Below are 22,457 nucleotides of genomic sequence, written 5' to 3' on the forward strand. Positions count from 1 at the left end.
AGGAGTGTCTTTAAAAAAAAAAAACAAAGCAAGATCCTTCAATGTCACACACCAACAGCTGCAACTGTATGCCAAGCAAGCCAAATAAGTACTGTAAATAACTCGAAATAAATACTGAAAGAAGACAACTGAATGAAAAAAAACCAAAACTGCTCAGCAGCTAGCTACCACTTACGGACATAACTGTACAATAGAAAAATTATTGTACACAAGTGGAGTGTAAGTTAAACACATATCACATTACATTATTTTCAAAACAGCAATACAAATCAGAAGAGAGAGACCTGGCAAATGTAAGTCACGAAACAGAGTATGATGTGCCTGATGTGCACAATGCCAAAAGTGCTTTGGATCATTTTTAGAAAACAGCTATTAGTGGGTATAATGACATAGGTATATGCTAGGGAAATGTGTTAAACCAGCAATCCTGCGCCAATCATCATATCTGGGGGCTGGGTAAGAATTGTCATTGCTGTGGAACTGGCAGCAGATGGAGAATGGGTTTTTCTCGCCTTCCCCAGGTAGGGAGAGCTCTTACGCCATCAAAAGGAGGATGGACTTGATGGACCTCTGATCTTCTTTCAGCCTCCCAACCACAGCTATATAATGCTGCAGTGATGTAACCAGGCTGCTGTATGCTGCGCTGGTTAGCTGTGTCTCAGCTGGCTTGTGTGACTGGCAATAATAAAATATATTTTGCCGCTTAATGAGTGATGTCTGTGCAGTAATTGTAACTGTTGTGCATTACTAGGGATGAGATGCACTGCTGCGTATGGTCTCCCCAGTGGTCTTTAGCCCATTGGGCATTTTCTTTTTGCATGCCTGAATCTCACTGGCTGCAGAGCAGGGTGCAGGTGTGAAATTAAAGGATAACCACAGATAACTATGTACAGAAGCAGAACCTCATGTTGCTTATTTTTTCAGAAGGAGCGGGAGTTGAATGCATAAATATAAACCAAAGATTTAATTGCAAATATATTCTGGATAACAAACCAAATATGCATTACAAGAATAAATATAGGAAAACTAACAATTATAAAAATCACATAAAGGGCAAGTATACCATAAAAAATCAATTAAAATCTGACATGGCCATGTTTTGGCAACAATGTCTGCATCAGGGATAAAAGATTATGTTTTGTTCACTCATGAAAGAATCCAAAGCAGCAGTAAATTGGTGTGAACAGCAAACAACAAATAATCCACAAGCTATCAGCTGTTTGGAGCCATTTTGGAAAATGGCCACCACCAGGTCTGGAGTCTAGGGAGTTCTCCAAGCCACTCCAGATTACCAGGGCAAGTTTGGTAAGTCAATGGGGGTCAGAAGGGTGGGCTAGGGTGAGGGGAATTTGGAAAAATAGAGGGGTTTGGAGGTGGGGCCTGGGACTAGGCCGTTAAAATTTGAGGGACTTTGCCACCTCAGTGATGTCATGGGGGGGTGGGGATAAGGTCTTGAGAGACCTCTAGTCTTTGCCATATTTGGGAGTTTACTTGGGGCAGATCAGATTCTTTAAGTCAGGGTGGCCCCACAATCGGTGTTCGCCATTGTGCAGAATTTGCAAGGGTAGCTGAGCTGGCAATATTTTACTACCAGGAAAATACTGTGACATTGTAAATAAGCTCCTAAATCTGATTATCTTACATGCCTCGAGTTCACTAGAAGACCTTTAAACTACCACAAAGGCACACATGCTATGAATTTGGGAGTGGTCTATTTGGGGAACAAGGGAAATAGTCAATGTTATCTGCCAGAGTATTTTTTTCATATATTTATAAACTATATAACTACTGGTGTAACTCTCCAGCGGAAAACACAAAAACAGCAGTCATTGAAACAACATCATATATTTCCCATAGACTAGTGGGTCTAAGCCAGCGGCATTTAGTAGTTAACTTGTGTGTTTTCCGGCTAAATGCTGACTTTTGAATATTTCTACCATTTATCTGGCTAAAGTTTAACTGAATGGCTCATTATCCAGATAATACAGGGGGCATTCTGGATGGAGTTAAATTAGCCGGATAACTTATCCAGCTAATTTTGATATTCAGAGATACCTGAATAACTTATCCAGCTAATTTTGGTTGCACCTAGATTAATCCTAAAGTTAGCCAGATAAAGTTATCTGGCTAACTTTAAGATATCTGGGTATATTCAGTTGTTTGGCTGCACCACTGAATATCCTCTCATAGTTAGACAGATAAGTTTATCTGGCTAACGTTGCAAGCCGACCCGTGAATATTACTCTCCTTGTTTTCAGTTTTCTGGTCAAGGGTCCTCCCATTAGTTCTACAGATTACAGATTAGTAATTTCCACAAAAGAATGCTTGCACCTACATTGAATATATGGTAACACATTCAGAGAAATGGTTGAATTGTGAACATTCAACCATTTTTTTCTCTATGGATTAATATTGTAGCCAAAATTACTGTGCCCCAGTATAGGACCTCATTTGGAACCCTCTGAAAATGTGATCTGTAGAGGAGAGAGCAGCAAACCATCTATGCTACAGCATTCCCAGGTGAGGCTACTGCAAATGTTGTCTTCTGTATATAAGACAGAGATCCCTAGAGGATTTGTGGATTTTTGAGTTGAACGTCTAAGGGAGAAGACTGATTCTTTTCAGTTCCCCTTTTCATGGAGAAATCCTAGGCCTAATTCAGTGGGATATGGATTTGTGAGATTTTAGAGACTTCTAGTGGATTCTACCTTTGGAGATCAGAGAAGGTTTTTATTTTACATCTTTAGTTGAAAGGAAGCTTTCTACCCTCTCCTTTTTTGTTTTGGAATTGTTATTGTTTGTAAGGTTTGGGTGGACCCTTGGACACTGTGGCAGCTGACCACGCCCACGGGGGTAAGTCCCGTGAGGGGCCACAGGTCAGGCTCAGCTTTGAGACACACAACACAGAGTTATATCTTTTATTAGACAGAGTTGAGAAGCCACCAGAGGTGGCAGTAGTGAGTAGAGATGAAGCCCAGCTGGGCTAGGGTTCCTCAGGACACTGGAACAGCGATTCCCTCTATGGCTGTGCTGTAGTGGAGAAAACTGACATAGTGAGGTACAGTGGAGCATACACAGGGTTCTGGTATAGAGCCTCATTGGTAAAGTTACTCACACAGCGGTTTCTCCGGAAGGTGATACAGAAGCTGGAATAGAGGCAGGCCCTCGAGGAGCGAGTACCTGGTTCCAGGGAACAGCTCTGAGGAAATAAAGTTGGTAACTCACTGATGATGTAGACAGCGGTTTCTTCCAAGCAGAAGCGATAAGTTCAGGCAGCGAGTCAGGGACATGGGCCTTGAGGAGCAAGTACCGGTTCCTGATGGGTGATGGGTCCCTGTGAAAGAAATGAGAGAGACCCCCGAGGAGCGGGTACCCCGTTAGGATAAAGTCCAAAAGTTGGAGAGGCAGAGTAGCTAGGTACGGAGAGCGAATCCCATCCATAAGGAGTCCCTTGCTAACTCGATTAGCTAGCAAAAAGGGTAGGCTTTTGTATCCGAGATGCGTGACATCATCACAGGGGGACGCCCCAGAGGTTCGTACCAAAAAGAGAATAAGAAGCAGGGCCGCGCGGCGCGCGCGCCCTATGGTACCTGGACAACATGCGGGATTGCAGCGCCCAAGCCGGACCAGGGACGCCGGAGAGGACGGCAGGCAGACGCCGCGGCAGCCAGGCGTCCATCAACCGCGGGAGGAGTCGCAAAAAAGGTAAGGGTGGGCAGAGCGGAGACGTCAGGCAGCGACAGTCGTAACAGGAATTTGTTAATTTCCCATCTGAATTCGCTCATTCTGAGAGAGTCAGTGCCCACACGGCAAAAATCTTGGAGAAGGTGAGAGATTCATCCAGTATCCAGAGGGAAGTAGGAGAGAGGAGAAGAAATGGCATCCACAAGGTGCTTATTCAACTCAGAATAATTTTATATCATCTGCAAATTTGATCACTTCACTTGTTCCCTTTTTCAGATCATTTATAAATATATTAAAAAGCACCGGTCCCAGTAAAGATCCTTGAGACACTCCACTTTTTACCCTTCTCCACTGAGAAAACTGAACATTTAGTCCTACTCTCTGCTTCCTATCTTTTAACCAATTTTCAATCCACAACAGAACATTGCTACCTATCCTGTGACTTTTTAATTTTCTCAGGAGACTCTCATGGGGCAGTTTGTCAAACACCTTCTGAAATTGGTAATTGAGATATTTAGTGGCTTGGGTTCTGGAGGATAACCTTCCTTCCCTTCCCCTTCCCCCTCCCCCCTCCCCCCTACAAAGAATTTACTGAATGGGGCTTGAAGAGAGTGGATTGTGATTGTACATGCGACTTAGCCCCTATACATCTTTTGTGACCAACCCTGTGAATTTCAAAGTATTCCATGAGTCCAGGGTTACGCCAGTATTTACAGAATCATAGTACCTTGAGCATTGAAAAGAGGAACATGGCAGTGAGTGCCCAGATGTAGTTATGGGGCAGCTTGCAATTGAAACAACAATACAGGCCCCACTGGAGAAATCAATGGTTATACCATCACTGGCCTCAGAGATGCCCATGACAGCAGAGTTGCTTACCTGTAACAGGTGTTCTCACAGGACAGCAGGGTGGTAGTCCTCACATATAGGTGACATCATCAGGATGGAGCCCAATCACGGATCACTTTTTTCAAAGTTTCTAGAACTTTGACTGGCACCATTGAGCATACCCAGCATGGTACCAACCCTGCATCCAGCAGGGGTCCTCCTTCAGTCTCGTGTATAGTAAAAAGTACGTGCGAAAAATAAAATAACAAATCGCAAGCGTACCGAACTCCGCGGAGTGGTGCGTGGGTTTCGTGAGGACTAACATCCTGCTGTCCTGTGAGAACACCTGTTACAGGTAAGCAACTCTGCTTTCTCACAGGACAAGCAGGATGGTAGTCCTCACATATGGGCGAATAGCGAGCTGAGGCTGCCCGAGCAATGTACCAAAAGCACCCAAAGACGTGCAAGAGGCACAACAACAGGAGTGATTTTGGATAAGAGGGCAGCCTGAAATTCCCAGCGGGCCGTTGGAAGGAAGTTGGGTATTAAGCTGAGAACAAATTGCGTTAAACAGACTGGCCAAAGATAGTCTTGGGTGCCAACCTTGTCCAGGCAATAATGAGCTGCAAAGGTATGGAGAGAACTCCATGTAGCAGCCCTGCAGATGTCACCAAGAGGTACAGACCGAATATGTGCTACCGACGTTGCTATTGCTCTAATGGAGTGTGCTTTAATGCGTCCCTGGAGCGGAAGGCCTGCCTGCTGGTAGCAGAAGGAAATACAGTCCACCAGTCAGGAGGACAGGGTCTGCTTGCTCACCAGAATTCCCAGTTTAATTTTATCAAAGAAGACAAATAGCTGGGTGGACTTTCTATGGCCTGCAGTGCGTTCCAAATAAAAGGCTAGCGCACGCTTGCAGTCCAAGGAATACAGAGCCCGCTCACCTGGATGTGAGTGGGGTTTTGGAAAGAAAGTAGGCAAAACTATGGATTGATTTAAATGGAATTCAGAGACTACTTTCGGTAGAAATTTAGGATGAGTGCAAAGGATCATGAAGGAACTTCGTGTAAGGTGGGTAAGTAACCAGCGCCTGAGGCTCACTGATCCTGCGAGCAGACGTCAAAGCAAGAAGAAAGAGCATCTTCCAAATAAGATGCCGTAACTCGCAGGCATGCAGAGGCTCAAACAGAGGTTTCATGAGTTGCGCTAATACCACATTAAGGTCCCAAGCAGGGGCAGGGGGATGGAGAGGGAGCTTGAGGTGAAGCAAGCCCTTCATAAAGCGCACTACTAAGGATTGTGTTGAAATAGAAACATCCCCTGTACCCTTATGGAAGGCGGCCACCGCACTGACATGAACTCTAATGGAGGAAGTTTGGAGACCCGACTCTGAGAGGTGCCAGAGGTAGTCCAGAAACTTCGTTGTGGGGCAAGTAAAGGGATCTAACTCCTTTGATGTGCACCACAACGAAAACCATTTCCATTTAGAATGATAAGATCTTCTAGTGGAAGGCTTTTGTGAAGCTACTAAGACCTGGGATACAGAGTCTGAGAGGTTGAGAGGCCTCAAGACTAGCCTTTCAACATTCAAACTGTCAGTAACAGGGCCTGGAGGTTCGGATGTCGGAGGCACCTGCGTTCTGAGTGATCAGTGATGGATCTGTGCCCAGACAAATTTGCGGGCGGACGGAGAGGTCGCGAAGGATGGGAAACCACACCTGCCGCGGCCAGTAGGGGGCTATGAGAATCATGAGACCCTTGTCTCGACGTAGCTTCATGAGAGTCTTGCTTATGAGTGGAAGCGGGGGATAGGCATACAGAGACCTGTTGCCCAAGAGAGAGTGAATGCATCCCTTGGTGGAGTACTGGGACTGTGACGTAGGGAGCAGAAGTTGTCCACTTTGTGATTGTGGATCGATGCAAAGAGATCTATCGTTGGATACCCCCACTTCTGGAATATGCGTTCTGCCACCACAGGGTTCAAGAACCACTCGTGGGGTTGAAATTTGTGACTGAGTTTGTCTTCTAGTACATTGTCCATGCCCGCCAGGTAAGTTGCTCTCAATTGCATGGAATGACCTAGAGCTAGAGCCCAGAATTGCGCTACCTCCTGACACAGCAGGTAGGAGCCTGTTCCACTCTGCTTGTTGATATACCACATCGCTACTTGATTGTCCGTTTGGATTAGGATTGCCTTGTTGGATAAGCAATATTTGAAAGCTAGAAGGGCATATCTGATCGCCCTGAGCTCCAGAAAATGTATCTGATGTTGTGCTTCTGCTGCAGACCAGGTTCCCTGTGTCTGTAGGTTGTGGACATGTGCTCCCCAACCCAGGGTGGAAGCATCTGTAGTCAGAATAATCTGAGGTTCTGGAGCTTGGAAGGGTAATCCCATGAGCAAGTTGGATTCCTGGACCCACCACGCTATCGAGAGATGAAGCTGCCTGGTGATTTGGACATTGTCGGACATTGGCTGGTGGGCCTGAGACCACTGGAATTTCAAGGTCCACTGCGGTACTCGCATGGCAAGTCGAGACATTGGTGTAATATGGACCGAGGACGCCATGTGGCCCATCAAGACAAGAATACGACGAGCAGTCGTGGTTTGGTGAGACTGTATAGTGTGCTCAAGCACTGCAAGCATATGCGCTTGGTCCCTGGGAAGAAAAGCCTTTGCTTGGATAGTGTCGAGATCCGCTCCAATGAAGGAGAGGGATTGGGACAGAGTGAGACTGGATTTTTGATAATTCACTAGAAATCCCAAGGACAGTAGTAGTCGCAAGGTTAGCTGGAGGGATTGAAACACCACCTCCGCCGACTGAGCCCTCAGTAACCAGTCGTCTAGATAAGGATAGACGTGAGTACCCAGTCGCCTTAAGTATGCGGCTACTACTGCCAGGCATTTTGTGAAGACACGAGGGGCTGATGCCAGGCCGAACGGAAGCACTCAGTACTGGAAGTGCTTGTTTTCGACGAGGAATCGGAGGTATTTCCTGTGAGACGGGGTAATTGCTATGTGCATGTACGCGTCTTTTAAATCTAGAGAGCAAAGCCAATCCCCCTGTTGAATCAGAGGGAGTAGAGAGCCCAAGGTTACCATCCTGAACTTTTGCTTTCGTAAATACTTGTTCAAGGCCTGAAGATCTAATATTGGACGAATGCCTCCGGATTTTTTTTGGTATCAAACCGGGAGTAGAAGTCTTTTCCCTTTTGCGGAGAAGGACCTTGCTCTCTGGCATTGGCTTGCAGAAGGGAATTTATTTCCTCCTCTAGAAGTGGAGAGTGCTCAGTGGAACTCCACGTCGGATGAGGCAGGGAGTCTGACGGAATGGACAGAAAGTTGAGATGGTAACCTTGAGCTATTACCGACAGGACCCACTGGTCTGTGGTGACCGTGTGCCAGATGTTGAGGAAATGGCAGAGACAGCCGCCCACTGGTAATTGCGGCAGAGGCGGAGGTGGACATTTGCTCTCTATTGGGCAGTCAAAAACCAGAGGACGGACCATGCTGTGGAGGAGGCTGCGTCTTCTGAGGCCTAGGCTGGTGAGTTTGAGGCTTCTGATATGGTCTAGACGAGCGAGACCATGTCTGAGGTGGGTAGTATCTGTGTGCCTTAAAGGTGGTTCACTTAGCCTCCTTACGGAATGGGCGTTTAGAAGAAATGGAGACGTCTATGTGCCCAGCTGAGAATTTCCGAAGCGCCTCGTTATAGTCTTTAAGTTGAGCAACAGTCTCCTGAATTTTCTCACTGAAGGGGTTATCTCCCATGTAGGGGATGTCAGCTAACCTCTCTTGAACTTCTGAACGCAGATCCGAAAACTTGAACCGGGCCCATCTCTGAGCACTTATTCCAGTTGCTGACACCCTGGTGGCTGTGTCGAAGATGTCATAAGCTGAGCGCATCTCATGTTTACCAGCATCCAGAACTTTCTTTAAAATGGCATTGAACTGGTCCTGGAACAGGTCAGGAAGAGTATCAGAAAGATCCTGGAGCTGTTTGAACAGGTTTCTGTTGTATTGCGAGATGTAAAGCTGGTAAGCTGCACTACGGGAGATTAAAATGGCTCCATGAAAGACTCTACGCCCAAAAGCCTTGAGGAATTTCTGCTCTTTTCCTGGAGGTGTGGACGAGTGAGGTCTTGGTCTTCTGGCTTTTTTCTGGGCGGGCTCGACCACCACTGAATGGTGTGAAAGTTGAGCCTTCTGAAATCCAGGTGCTGCTTGGGCCATATATGTAGCATCAGTCTTACGGTTTACCGCAGGGACTGTCCTGGATGTTCCCAATTGCATTGAAGGAGGTCAAGGAGGATCTCATGGACAGGTATGGACATTACCTCCGGTGCATCAACAAACTGAAGGACTTCTAACATTTTATGCCTGGATTCTTCAGTCTGGAGTGTAAATGGAATAGACTCCGACATCTCTTTGATGAAACATAGAAGAGAGGTCCTCTGGCGGAGACTTTCTTCTCTCATCAGGAGGAGAAGGCTCTGATGGAATATCTCCTGTGTCTTGGGAATCAGAAGAGTCATCAAACCAAGGATGATAGTGCTGATCCCCAGCACCCAACGGTTCTCCAGAGGGCAAAAATGGACCTCCCCCGACTGGAGGAGGTTGAGGCACTGAAGGGCCCAGTGGCTGTATGGGTGACACTGGTGTTGGCATCAGTAGAGGTCGATGGGGCATCGGTGGCAAAAGTGGTACGGAAGGACTCGATGGCCTCGGTGGTGGCCTCAGTGGTAACACTCCCTAAGAGCCCGGCACCGGGTCTGGCATCAGCGATTCACCCTCATCTGAAGAGAGGGGAATGGGCATTGAAGGACTCGGAGGCAACGGTGTTTTCCTTGGTGCTAAAGGCAAAGCAAAGATAAGGGCATCGATCCTGTCCAGCAATGGTGCAAGCATCAGTGGCATCAGTTCCGGCATTGGAATCGGAGCTGATATTGGTGCTGATGGAATCGGGTATTCATGGAGAGTTTGCACCACCGCCTCCTGAACCATCCGGTTCAGTTCCTCACGGAACGCTGGCATTGTGAAGGCCAGGTCCGGAGTGGGAGGCTGGATGGGCACCGCTGGAACAACCACCGGTATAGGTGGAGCATCGGTCGGTGCCTGTCCCGAAGGTGAGGGACACCTCAGTGAACCTGGCACAGAGGAGGTTTGGGGCTCCTCGGCAAGGGCCTTCTTCCTTGGTGGCTCCTTGGAAGTAGAAGTGGAAGCCACTGGTGCACTTGGATCAGATGATAAGGATTTGCGATGCCAATGGTGATGCTTTTCCTTATGGTCTCCCTTACTGGTGTCCGGCGCCGAAGAAGCAGAAACCGAAGTCCTCGATTCGGGTCGAGAGTCATCGGTATCTGACTGATGATGGGACTTGGATGACGACGGTGTTGATGACTTTGACGCTTTTGATGAGGTAACCTGTTTGGAATGGAACAATAAAGCCATCTTTTCCAAATGAGCCCGACGCCCTTTAGGGGTCATTTGGGCGCAGTTGGTACACGAATCTCCATCATGGGTAGGGCCCAAGCACAACTCACAAACCTGGTGAGGGTTGGTGATGGACATTGTCCTCGGACAGTCCGGGCACCTACAAAAACCCGTCGCCATCGTTGTCGAAAATTTAGGCCGTGGCGCGGTCGAGTGACCTCAAGGCCTAAAAGCTGGAACCGAGGGTAACCGACTGAAAGGTAGTAAAAACTTACCGAACAGGTACAGGTATAAACGGTAATCATGGGGGACCCCAGCCGGGGTGAAATTTTTGAAAAATTTAAACTTTTCCTGAAGAATATTTTCCTGTCAGGAAACCATGGAAGAGCTCCTATCTCCGTGTGGCAAAAGCTGAGCGAAAAAAAATAGACTGAAGGGGGACCCCTGCTGGATGCAGGGTTGGTACCATGCTGGGCATGCTCAGTGGTGCCAGTCAAAGTTCTAGAAACTTTGACAAAAGTGTTCGGTGATTTGGCTCCATCCTGATGATGTCACCCATATGTGAGGACTACCATCCTGCTGTCCTGTGAGAACATGAGTACTATCCCAGGGGAAATGACTCTTGTAGGTATTGCCCCAGACCCTTTTCCTAAGTATTCTATAGGGTTGGGTTAGGGAATGCTAACCTTTCCCCCCATCTGCAGTTTTGTCTGTATTGGGATTGGGCCACTGCCATTAAGGACCATGAGAGAGCTGCCAAAAGGCGGGTTCAAGAAAATAAAGCACACAAGATGTCAAGTCATCTGGAACTGAAAATTCTCACCATTATGCTCATACCCTTGACTGTGCAGCAGTAATCTGAGTAGCCAAAATGGCTTCCATCTAAGAATGTATCAAGTTTAGGAATATCTATGGCATCCAGTTTCTCGTGTTTGAGCCCCAACTCTGAATCCCCAGGGGCATACACTCCAGATTATCCCCTCACCAGTGCTTCACCTATTTCAGAAAGTGAGATTAAGCAAAGTGCAACAGAGTTGGTCCCTGCTGGCTATGCCACAGATTTTTCTTTGCCTGAAGAATGGAGAGACTATTCTGGATGTCCTGGAAGAAGAAAACTGACCTGCTTATCCAGAGCAGATCAGCTAGTCAGTGACAAAATTGGGGAGCCACCTAACCATATGTGACATTATGGATCATGAATGAAGCAGAGGCTCAGGGAAAAGGTGACCAGAAGACAGAGGGAGGATCCAACATATAATGCCATCCCTACAGAACACCGGATGTTTCAATGCATTGTGGAACAACACTGCCAGCTTTGGGATGTGGGAAAATCTATAAGAAGATAGCAGGTGCTACAATTAAACCCTTTGAGTCACTGAAGGATTTTCTCCCTTCAAAGAATCCTGGCAGATGGAGCTACTGTCTCAAAGTAAATAATTTAAGCCATCAGCAACTGTTGAACTGAGACTGTAATCTGCATTTTTTTTCCAAGTATACTGCTCCAACTTGAATACAAGATAAAGGAAATTACTGTAGAGGATGACACTATGCTTCATCCTCTACAGTTAATACAAAATACCTCTGCCCATCTCCTTGCCAGCATTAAATCTAGAGACCACATTACTCCAACTCTTTACAGTGTGCATTGGCTTCCCGTATGGCAACACATTCAATATAAGATCCTGACAATAATTCACAACTTAATTCATAAACCATCTGCTGTATGGCTGTGTTCCACTCTGCATCTATATCAACCACTGTGCCCCCTTCGCTCTATAGACAAAAACCTTCTACAAGTTCCAACGATTAAAACTGCGAGACTCGATTTAACTAGAAAGAGTGCTTTTTCAGTATCAGGCCCTACCCTTTGCAATTCAATCCCAGACGCTATTAGGCTGTTAACAAATCCAAAGGAGTTTAAGAAAAAATTAAAAACATATCTATGTTCTGTTGCATTCGGCAAGCCTCAAGCGGTTTGATGTTTCTTCTTTCCTTTCTCGCTTTCTGTTGTATACAGTTTTATGATTTTTTGCTAAGATCCGTTATGTTGTTTTCTTTTAATGTTTTAATTATGTACGTTTATTCTTTGTAAACCACTTAGACCTACAAATATTGTTTAGGCACTATAAAATAGATGTTAAATAAATAAATAAATAAAGCTTTGTTTTGCTCTTTTTGTTTGTTGCAGATGCCTTTTGTTATATTACAAGTTTCAGCCTGCATAGGTTCCTGTTTGAGGAAAAGAATGTAAAAAAAAGGAGCAGGAGCAAAAAACATAGATTTGTTGCTGCTAAATAACAGAAATGTCAAGGATTTTAAGCTTGAAATAAAGGAAACGTTTGTCTTTGAAAAAATTAGATAAGCTATTAAAAAAAATGTTGATGCTGGCATCTACCATCAATGCGTATGAATTTTTAGCAACTGAATGGCCTGCACACGAGTGGATGATAGGGAGAGAGTCCTAGTCGCATTCTTTCTCATCCATACACATCAGTGTTTCCTCACCTTTTCAAGCCCAAGGCATACCTACATTAACAGAAATGTTGTGTGGCACACCAGCCTCCACGGAACAGACAGTGCAGACACAGAGAGGACTAATACGGCTTAAAGAAGAGCTAAGGAAGCAGTGAAAGCCCCATCAGTCTCTCTTCCAAATTTTAAAATGGAGGGAGGGAGGGGCAAAGACACACATGAGCCCATCACAATGGATCAGCTCCTTCTATGTCCAAGTGCAGGAGAAGGGAGAAATCAATGTGGTGTGGGTACTGTGGCTGCCAGAGATCCTCCACTGCTGCTGCTCCCAATGCTCACACAAGCCGATGCAGGAAGAGGCGCATTAAAGCTGTGTGCTGAAATTCAGCGCAAGTTTTCTAACACATTTTTGAAAAAAGTTCCTGATGCAGTAAGCTAATGTTATACTGATGCATCGCGGGTTAAAACGTATGGCGACCTAGTTAAAATGTGCTGAACGCATGTTCTAACATGGGGGAGAGGGATGGGAGCCGCCACCAAGCGCTGGTGTCTCTCACTTACCCAGAGCCGGCTTCAGCCTCCGTCAAGTAGAAGCCCCAGCTGAAGACCAAGGCAGGCTTGGGGGGTCCAGCCCGCAACACAGGCAGCAGCCCCCCCATCTCACCCATCCCCCTGTACAGCCTTGGATCCGGTTCCTGCCACCCCATTGCCACAGCCTGCATTAGAAGAAAACCGAGCCATGCACCCACTTGTTATAGCACAGCACGCGGGGCAACGTGGGGCAGCAGACGCAAGCATCTGTTGATGTGAGGAACATAAAAAGCATGACACTGCCGGCGACAGGCTTCTCCTTACAAGGGCCGAGAATGTGGCGGGGGCCGGCGCTTTCCCGCGCTGTGAAGTAGGTGGGGAGATGGGAGAAGGCACCGGTTGTAATCTGAAGTTATTGCACTTCTGATCAGTGCTGGAAACTTTACTCCATCTCTGACCAGGAGTAAAAAATTTCCAGCGCTACGAAAACAGGAGCTAAGCCTGCACGCCTCTCTGCATCAGGGTGGGGGAGGGGTAATGTTTAATGCCCTCATTTACAGCACTTGGGATTTCCATACAAGGGCGCTAAGCTGCTCACACGGCTTTATGTGCGCATTTTGCATGCAGAAAACTCCTTCCTGCATTGGCAGGAGGTTATGCGTGCACAAAATGTGCGCTTAAAACGCAGGTGAAACTGTGCATTCTGCGGAACGCACCTTATTGTATTGGCCTGAGAGTGAGCCACGTCCAGTGCTCAGTGCGCGCTTACGCATCTCACTGAGCCTAAGGATAAGACAGAGGCTGGAAGGACTCAAAGGAGGAGGCTCAGGAGGGGGAAGGCAAGGAGGGGCTGTGTGTAATAAGTGTACTGCACAAAGCAAAGCCCAGCTATTCATGCCTTGCATGCAGACCATCAATTACCACATTTTGGAGCTCAGGAAGCAGCATGCATAAGGCTAGGAAAAAGCAGCATGATTGTTCTCAGAAAGGAGCTGCTACATGTTTAAGAAACACTGCTGGTGTGTTTTCGTTGCTGCGAGGTGCTGGTCTGGATCTGAGAATCCGACAGTGATGACTTTCCGTGGCACACCTGATCGGGTCTGAGGGCACACCAGTGTGCCGTGATGCATTGGTGGGCAAATACTGTCTAAGGGTTCCTTCTTACTGGGGCTCCTCCACTCATCAGTCCAGTCAACACCAAATCACTACACAGACTCCCAAGATTTGTTGTTGAAAAAAAATATACAAGTTCTTTTACTGGTACTGAAGATGGGCAACACTAGTGAATAATGCATCACACGGCAAACAAGTCCCAAGCAGTGCAAAAATAAATTCAGTTTCTATCAGCGAAATCCACCCTTTCTCAAACAGGTCTTCTCCCTGAGGCAGGGATCCTCTTCACCTGGATCTTTCCTGAGTATCTTTTGGGGGAGTAGCTCTCCTTTTCTCTTTCAACAGCTCCCGTCACTTAGTGGGAACTCTGGCTGACCTCCTAGGTCAGCGAGGAACTCCTACAGGACTTTACTTCTGGCAGGCATACTCCTTCCTCCAAGTATTCCCACCGAAGAACAATCCTCCTTAAGAATTCCTTCAGGAACGAGAGAGGTTTCCGCTTTCTCCCCTACTCCAAGACATTTTTCTCACCAGGAACATACCTTTACAATTCTGAGACTCTCTCCTCCCTTTAAGGCCTGGGCAACCCCACTCCCTGTGTTCCAGTCACTTTCTCTGAATTTCCTCTCTCCTGGAGCCTTCCCTGCGAGGGGATCAGACCACCGGCACTCCTCTGTGGAGAGATAGGTACCACAGACTCCAGCTCCTGGAATACTAATGCAGGAGTGCGCAAACGGGGGAGGGGGAAGGCGTGAACGCACTTCCAGGGGGCCTCCAGCAGCAGTTACAAAAAGTTGCAGCGCTGAGCCCGGAGGATCTGTGAAGAGACACACACAAGGAGGAACTGTCACATTGCGAAGTGCTCCGGATCGTAGCTCTCAGGCCAGTAGCCAATAAGAAGTAGTGGTATCGCATGCAAATGCCATGCAACACAGCTCATTGTAATGGGGGTGGGTTTCAGGCCCAGACATAACACGATATCATAGTGTTGGGACTATATCACGCAATATACACTGTTTTATGCGTGTTATACCCCATCGTGCTTTGATCGATCTCCCCTTTAGTTAGCAAAATATTTCTTTAACTGGCTACTATAAGGAAACTTTTGTCTAAGTTGCTATATGTAAATTCCTTAGGGGCAGATTTTCAAAGGGTTACGCATGTAACCCCGAAAACCCGCTCCTGCGCGCACCAAGCCTATTTGGCATAGGCCCGGTGACGCGCGCAAGCCCCAGGATGCATGTATGTCCCGGGGCTTGAAAAAATGGGCGGAGAGTGGGCGGGGAAGGGGCGGGGGGCGAGTCTGAGGCCTCCGGCACATCCGGGGTCGGAGCGTGCAAGGGGGTGCATCAGAACGGCCTCGGAGGGAACAGGGAAAGCCATCGGGGCTCCGCTAGGGCTCGGCGCGCGCAAGGTGCACAAGTGTACACCCGCTTGCACGCGCCGAGCCCGGATTTTATAACATGGGTGCGGCTACGCGCGCATGTTATAAAATCGGGTGTAGATTTCTGCGTGCTGGGTTGCGCGCACAAATCTACGCCCGCACGTAGGTTTAAAAATCTGGCCCTTAGCTTTTAATATGCAAATGATATCAGTGTGTAAGATGAGCCTACAGCTAGGCTGGAATGTTCGCATGGCCTTTGGTACACTTTCGCATATCGCAGTAATTTTCCATGGCACACTAACTGTTTTCCAGCATATTCTTTTTATGCTGCTTTGGCCATGCAGATATTGGGGTAGATTTTCAAAGGGGTACGCATGTAGGATACGCTCGTACCCCACAAAACCTACCCCAAATCTCCCCTGTGTGCGCCGAGCCTATTTTGCATAGGCTCGGCGGCGTGTGCAAGCCCCGGGATGCATGTAAGTCCCGGGGCTTACATGGAGGGGCGTGTCGGGGGGCGTGCCGGGAGTGACGTGGCGTTTCGGGGGCGGCGCCGCGGGGCGTGGTTTCGGCCCGGGGGCGTTCCGGGGGCGTGGCCACGGCCTCTGGACCAGCCCCCGGGACCAGAACATGGAGCGGGGCAGCCGGCCGGCGTGCGCAAAGTTACACCTGCTTCCAGCAGTCGTAACTTTGCCGACAAAAGGTGGGGGGGGGGGGTTAGGTAGGGGAAGGGAAGGGAAGGTGCGGGGGGAGGTGGAAGGGAACGGAGGCAGGCTGCGCGGCTCGGTGCGCGCAGGCTGCCGATTTTGGGCGGCCTTGCGCGCGGCGACCCCGGATTTTAATGGATACGCATGGCTACGCGCATATCTATTAAAATCCCGCGTACTCTTATTCGCGCCTGGTGCGCGAACAAAAGTACGCGTGTGCGCAGATTTATAAAATCTGCCTCATGTATAATACTAAGCAAAATTGTAATATAATACTTATGAATAATCAATAGCTTAAGAATAATGACTTATATTGTGGCATTTATTTACAAGTTTTTGTATACCGTCATTCGGTGGGTTCCATCATAACAGTTTACAATTTCATAGATTCTAATACATGGTCAATTCCTAAAACATATAAATTATCAAAAATAAAAATACATATTTCAACTATTACATAATTATCATTACCTATAAAATCATAATAAAAGCACTCAAAGTAGTAAATAAAATGTCATTATTCGCAAGCATGAATAAAATTAATGTAGTAATAAAATCATTAAACCAGAAAACATAAAAGTAGAAATAAATATAGTGATAAATGTAAAATGTTAAAAAATACTATTGACCTTCATAAAACTCCTTCCTGAATAACCAAGTTTTGATTTCTTTTTTGAAGATTTTTATGTTTTGTTGTAATCTGGTTTCAGTCGGTAGTGTGTTCCATAAATTTGCACTTGCTAGCGATATTGCTCTCTCTCTTACTTGAGTCAAACGAGCTGTTTTTATTGAAGGAATAGGCAGGAGTCCTTGATTCATAGATCTTAGATTTCGCTGTGAGGTATGTATTTTTATTGCTGTATTGAGCCAGTCTACTTTTTCTCCGTAAATAATTGTATGTGCTATTGTTAAAATTATGTATTCAACTCTGTGTTTTATCGGTAGCCAATGTAGTGATATGAGAACCGGTGTAATGTGAAACAAAAAAGCATGATGTGATCATGCTTTTTTGTTTCTGTAAGAATCCTAGCTGCTGTATTTTGCAGAATTTGTAATGGGCGTATAGCTGTTAGTGGCAATCCTAATAACAAGCCGTTACAGTAATCCAAGTTGGCAAAGATTAACAGTTGAAGATTAGTCCTAAAGTCATTCTGATCCAAAAAAGGTTTTAAAAAGCCTTTTAAAAGCATGTCTCTGTCCCTTCAACACGCTAAAATATACCTTTCACAAGTGTGTTGATCATAAAAGGGCCCCTGCCCCCCTTTCATGGTTCATCAGGGCCACACAAGTACACATTAGCCAAAATATCAAGGGCAGCTCCTCTATTAGACCATCTGGAACAGTTACCGCCCTCCCCCCCCCAAAAAAAAAATTGTGAGAAAAAAATACATTGCATTTGCTTTAAAAGTGAAGCAGGACTGAGAGGGCTCACTGGGCTGTCATATTTCACACCTCAACTGAGTGAGCCACCATCCTGAACTGAGAAATGTACAGGTCCATATTCAATTACTGTCCGGATAGCAATGTCAGTCAGATAAACTTATCTGGATAACTTTGGAGGTGTTCACAGCCCCCGGTGGGGGAAATTGTCATCATTGCTTAAGTGTGACACCTCTCGGCTGGATTCTGGGCCAAGATTGCAGTGAAAATGGAAAGTACCCTAGTGCATGGCCCCTAGCCCAGGACCACCATTACAATGACCAGCTTGGGTATGTGGGGAAGGTGGGGGGAGGGAGGAGGCATAAAAGAGGGGCAAAAATCCCCAGGTGGTTGCAAATGAAGACTCATGGAGGAAGATGCCAGCTCTGAGCTAGAAGTACAAAGGAGTAGGGGGTGGGAGAAAAACCTTTTTATAATCCTGGAGGAAACTGGCGAAATAGTAGCAAATTATGTCACATCCTGTGACCAGGCCAGAACCGTAATACGACCAGAGCCAATAACTGGCCAGCACCAGAACTGGGGATTGTCTTTCTTATTTCTCTCCTGCACTTTGGAATTCTTTCTTTTTGCCACTTTATGTATTACTTTGGCTCCATGTGTTCAAATTTGGCGCGCCGATAAAGTTTCCTGATTCTAGAATTACATCTACAGTACGCCATGGCAGTCTGAGGCTCTCCGAACCTAACACTGCCACATTTCTTTCTCCATTTCACTTCTCTTGTTAAAGCTTTTTGTCAAACAAGGCTTCATAAATTTACCATAAAACCTAAGAGGCCCAAAAGGGAGGGTAAGGATATGGAGTTTTTATACTTAGCAGTCTCTGTGCGACCTTTCCTTGATTTTGTCTAATTTGACATCTTCCATTCTTGATTTTTTACCCTTAGAGACACAAAATTTCTCTCACTCCAGAAGCGCCCGATTATTATTATTTTTTGTTTTCTGAGTGGCCGTTAAACCTTCATTCCGGTTAACAACAGTGGAATCTTTACCCGTCCCATCACTATGGACACTAAGGACATTTCACTGCAGGAGTCGAACAGGAAAAAAGGAGAAAAAAACTTCTGAATAAAATCTCTCTTTTAAAAAAAATATGTGTCCTAGAAGTATTTTTTTAAAACACAAGTTATAACGAGAAACATTTTAGATCTTAAAACTTTAAAAAGTTTTGTTTTCGTCTTTATTACGGGGAGATTGTACAGAAAGCAGCAAACACTTCTGTGGTAACGTAAAACTAGAGACTCAACCTGCAATTTCATGGTACGTGTCCAAATGTTTATGATCTAAACAGGTAGAGGGATTTGGGAAGGGAGGGCAGGGCAGATCAATACTGCCTGAAAAAAAGTCATTTGCAGCCCCTTCAATCAAGTAATATCCGAATTCTGCTAGTTATGCAAAAACGTATGCTCACTTGCCATTAGAGACTGGTAAAATAAAATGGAAATTTGGGTCATGATAATTTGTTTTTAAAAACTCTTCTCATTACCCAGATATTTGTTCACAGGTTAGGTGTAGTGATCATAATCTAAAACGGAGACAAAACACAATCTGGTAAAATAAACAAGAAAAGAAGTTATGATTGTAAAAGATGTTGAGGTTGATATTCAAAAGTCATTTAGACGGATAACTGTACGCCTAGAATTTAGAGACACAAGTTGGAGGCATTCCGGGGGCGAGCGGGAAGCATTTCAGGGCTAACTCTGGTAGGCCCAAAGGGCTGACCTAAAGTTAGCTGGTTTGACATAACTAACTTTAAGAAAAACTGGGGATATTCAGTAGTGCAGCTCCTGAGTTGAAAACCTTACAGAATTCATGAGCTTCCCCTAAAAACAGGTCAAAAGCCTCAGAGTCTTGCTGGACTCACCATACCCCTAAAAATCAAAGCAGTGTTAAAGAGTTGCCTCTTTCAGTTACATAAATTGGGGAAACTCCATCCTCTCAACAAGAAAATGAGCCTAGTCACATTAGTCTGTGCCACATATTTGGATTACTGTAATGAACTTTAGAAAGGACTAACAGATAAAGCCCTTCACATCTACAGCTAATACAAAATTCCACTGCATGACTAATAGAGGGACGCAAGCTACATGACCATATCACACCTGTCCTACAAAAACTATACTGGCTATCAGTCCCCAACAGAACCAAATTCAAAACCCTGACACTGATTTTCAAGGCTCTAAGAAGAAACAGACCTAGTTACCTAAGAGAAAGGCTGTCCTCCTACAAGCTTCCAGACCACTAAGATCCTCACTTGGGGCCTCCATAACGACTCCATTCACCAAAAAAAAAAAATCAACAGAATGGACACCCATTGATGAACTTCCTCAAGAGCAGCCCCTACCCTATGGAACACTCTCTGAGAAGAGCTCTGCCGAACACTTACCTACTCCCAGTTCAGGAAGCAAATTAAAGCTTGCCTCTTCCACCAGGCCTTTAATGCCACACACATAACTACCTCCACCCTGGAAAGCAATGGAAACCTGTTCCCCTCAATACATGAGAATCGAAATGACTGCTGTAAATTGCCTCGCACCATACTGAGTGCCTTGAAATTTCTGTTACAACCTATTGTTTTGCTGAGATGTTGTTTACTCATTTCAAGTCTAGTTCTTATTGTTTTTTTTATTTAACTCTTCAGACCTGCACTATTTACACTGCTACACTATACTACTGATTGTATGCTGACATTCTAATGTATTGTACCCCATCGTAGGTGAATTTCTTATTAAAAAATGTCGGTAATAAATCCAAATAAATAAATAAATAAAATTAAATCCAGCATTCTGTATACATAATTAGGATTATTTTTTCCTATGTGCATCAGTTTGGCCTTGTCCACATTAAATTGCACCTGCCACTTAGATGCTCAGTTCTCCAGTTTTGCAAGGTCATCCTGCAATTCCTCACAATCAGCTCATATCTTACCTATTTTGAATAATTTTATGTCATCTGCAAATTTGATCACCTCGTTCATTGCTCTTTTTTTTTTTAGATCATTCATAAATTTGGTCCCAGGATAGATTCCTGGTGCATCCCACTACCCACTCCTCTATTGGCTGGATTTGGCCGTGCTGAGCATGTTTTTCTGTCTTGCTAACCTTCCAGAAAAATACAACTGGCGTTGCATGCAGGAATATCATTGGAGGGCACCTGCAAATCATGCTGTCCAGCCCCAATTAAAGTCCCAGTACCATCCCTGATTCTGGCCCTGGTTCCATCCGCCTCCTTACGGTGCCTTTGCCACATGGACTCACCAGGAAGAAGCAATGGCAGCTCTGGCTGCTGCTTCATCAAACAGTGCTCACTGAAAAAGAGTGAGGAGGAGGATTGTTGGGGCCAGGGCCGGCACGACAATTAGGCGGGAGTAGGTGATTGCACCTCCGTGGCACGCAAGGGCTCCATCTTCAAAATGTGAAAGAAAGGGCGACAGCGGTTGCTAGGTTTGTGTGACGAGAGAGAGAGAGAGCAAGACAGCGCCATAAGAGGGTGACCAGAACTCTATATATCTACACTGTCAGAGGGCACATTCAACTCTGGGTGGGTTTGAGGGTGGGGAGGAAGAGTTACATTGGTCTGCCTAGGGTGCTATGGACCCTGGCACCAAAGCTGGTCAGAGCTGGCTTATCATTGGAGTTGGCCTGCCAGGACCTGAGCATCATTGGAAGGCACTCATGTATAAACTACGGCATCATGTGACAACCCATTCCACCACCAGAAGGCAGAAATGTTGTGTGGGCCAATCTTCCCCCCTCCCCAGGGGAGAGAGCAAGCTGTGCTGCTGATCCGCCCCATCTCCAGATGGAGAACGGGCCAGAGGAGGTGGAGGAAGAAAGATGATTTTGGCAGAGAAGATGACTGCTTTCAGAGGGGTGAATGAAGTGATTGGGAGTGAGAGAGAGAGGGGAGAGGGAAGGGAGGAGGAAGAGTGACACAGGGAAAGAAAAAAAGAGGTGAAGTGAATGAGAAGGAAGGGAGGGCCGAGGAATGAATGGGAGGGAAAATGGGTGAGAAAGAGGGTTGGGAAAGGAGGGGAGGAGAGTGAGTGAAGGGTAGGGGTGGGAAATTGAGAATGAAGGAAAAAGAAGAAAAGGAGAGGAGGCATAGGAGAGTATGAGTGAAAGGAGGAGAGGGGAGTTAATGAAAGGGAAGAGAAGGAGAGGGGTAGAGGGGGAGGAGGGAGTGCCATACACAAATACAAATATATACACACATTCTTCAACAGGAAGGAGAAAGCAGGGAGCAGGGTTCCTGAAGATGTGGCTGCATTGCCAACTTCTAAGAAATCCAGAAATATTAGTATTAACATCCTGATTATCACCATCTGCTGCATCCCTGGAAACTCTGTCCCTGGCCTCCCTTCTTTCTCATCATTTGAAATCATCAAAAGGGACAGATGTTCCCCTCTTCCCCACTTGCGCACGCCAACCTCTGATTTTATAACTTGGGCGCGCCTGTAAAATTGGGTGTACATGTGTGCGTGCCGGGTAGCGTGCGCACATGTATGCCCGCGTGCACCCTTTTAAAATCTACCCCAAAGGGGCACAAAAATAAAGGGTCTGCAAGGTCCATTTCTAGGTTGTTCTCGTCTCTCTATAATTCCCCTTTTCTTTTTAGGTTTTATTTTGTTTATTTATCGGGTTTATATACCGCCATTTGAATTCATCATTATAAATCCATCATAACGGTTTACAAATATGAAATTTACATGTTAAGGGATAAACAGAGTTTCAAAAAGGTTCAAACTGTTGTTAAACATAGGGGAATCAAATGTTAGTTAATTACTGATCTGGTTTACATTTAACTTCATAGTTATAGTCCATAGTTGAGATAAGTTCATTTATTCATTTAGGGGTAGATTTTAAAAGAA

The sequence above is a fragment of the Rhinatrema bivittatum genome, chromosome 2, assembly GCF_901001135.1.
Source record: "Rhinatrema bivittatum chromosome 2, aRhiBiv1.1, whole genome shotgun sequence".
NCBI classification, from domain to species: Eukaryota; Metazoa; Chordata; class Amphibia; order Gymnophiona; family Rhinatrematidae; genus Rhinatrema; species Rhinatrema bivittatum.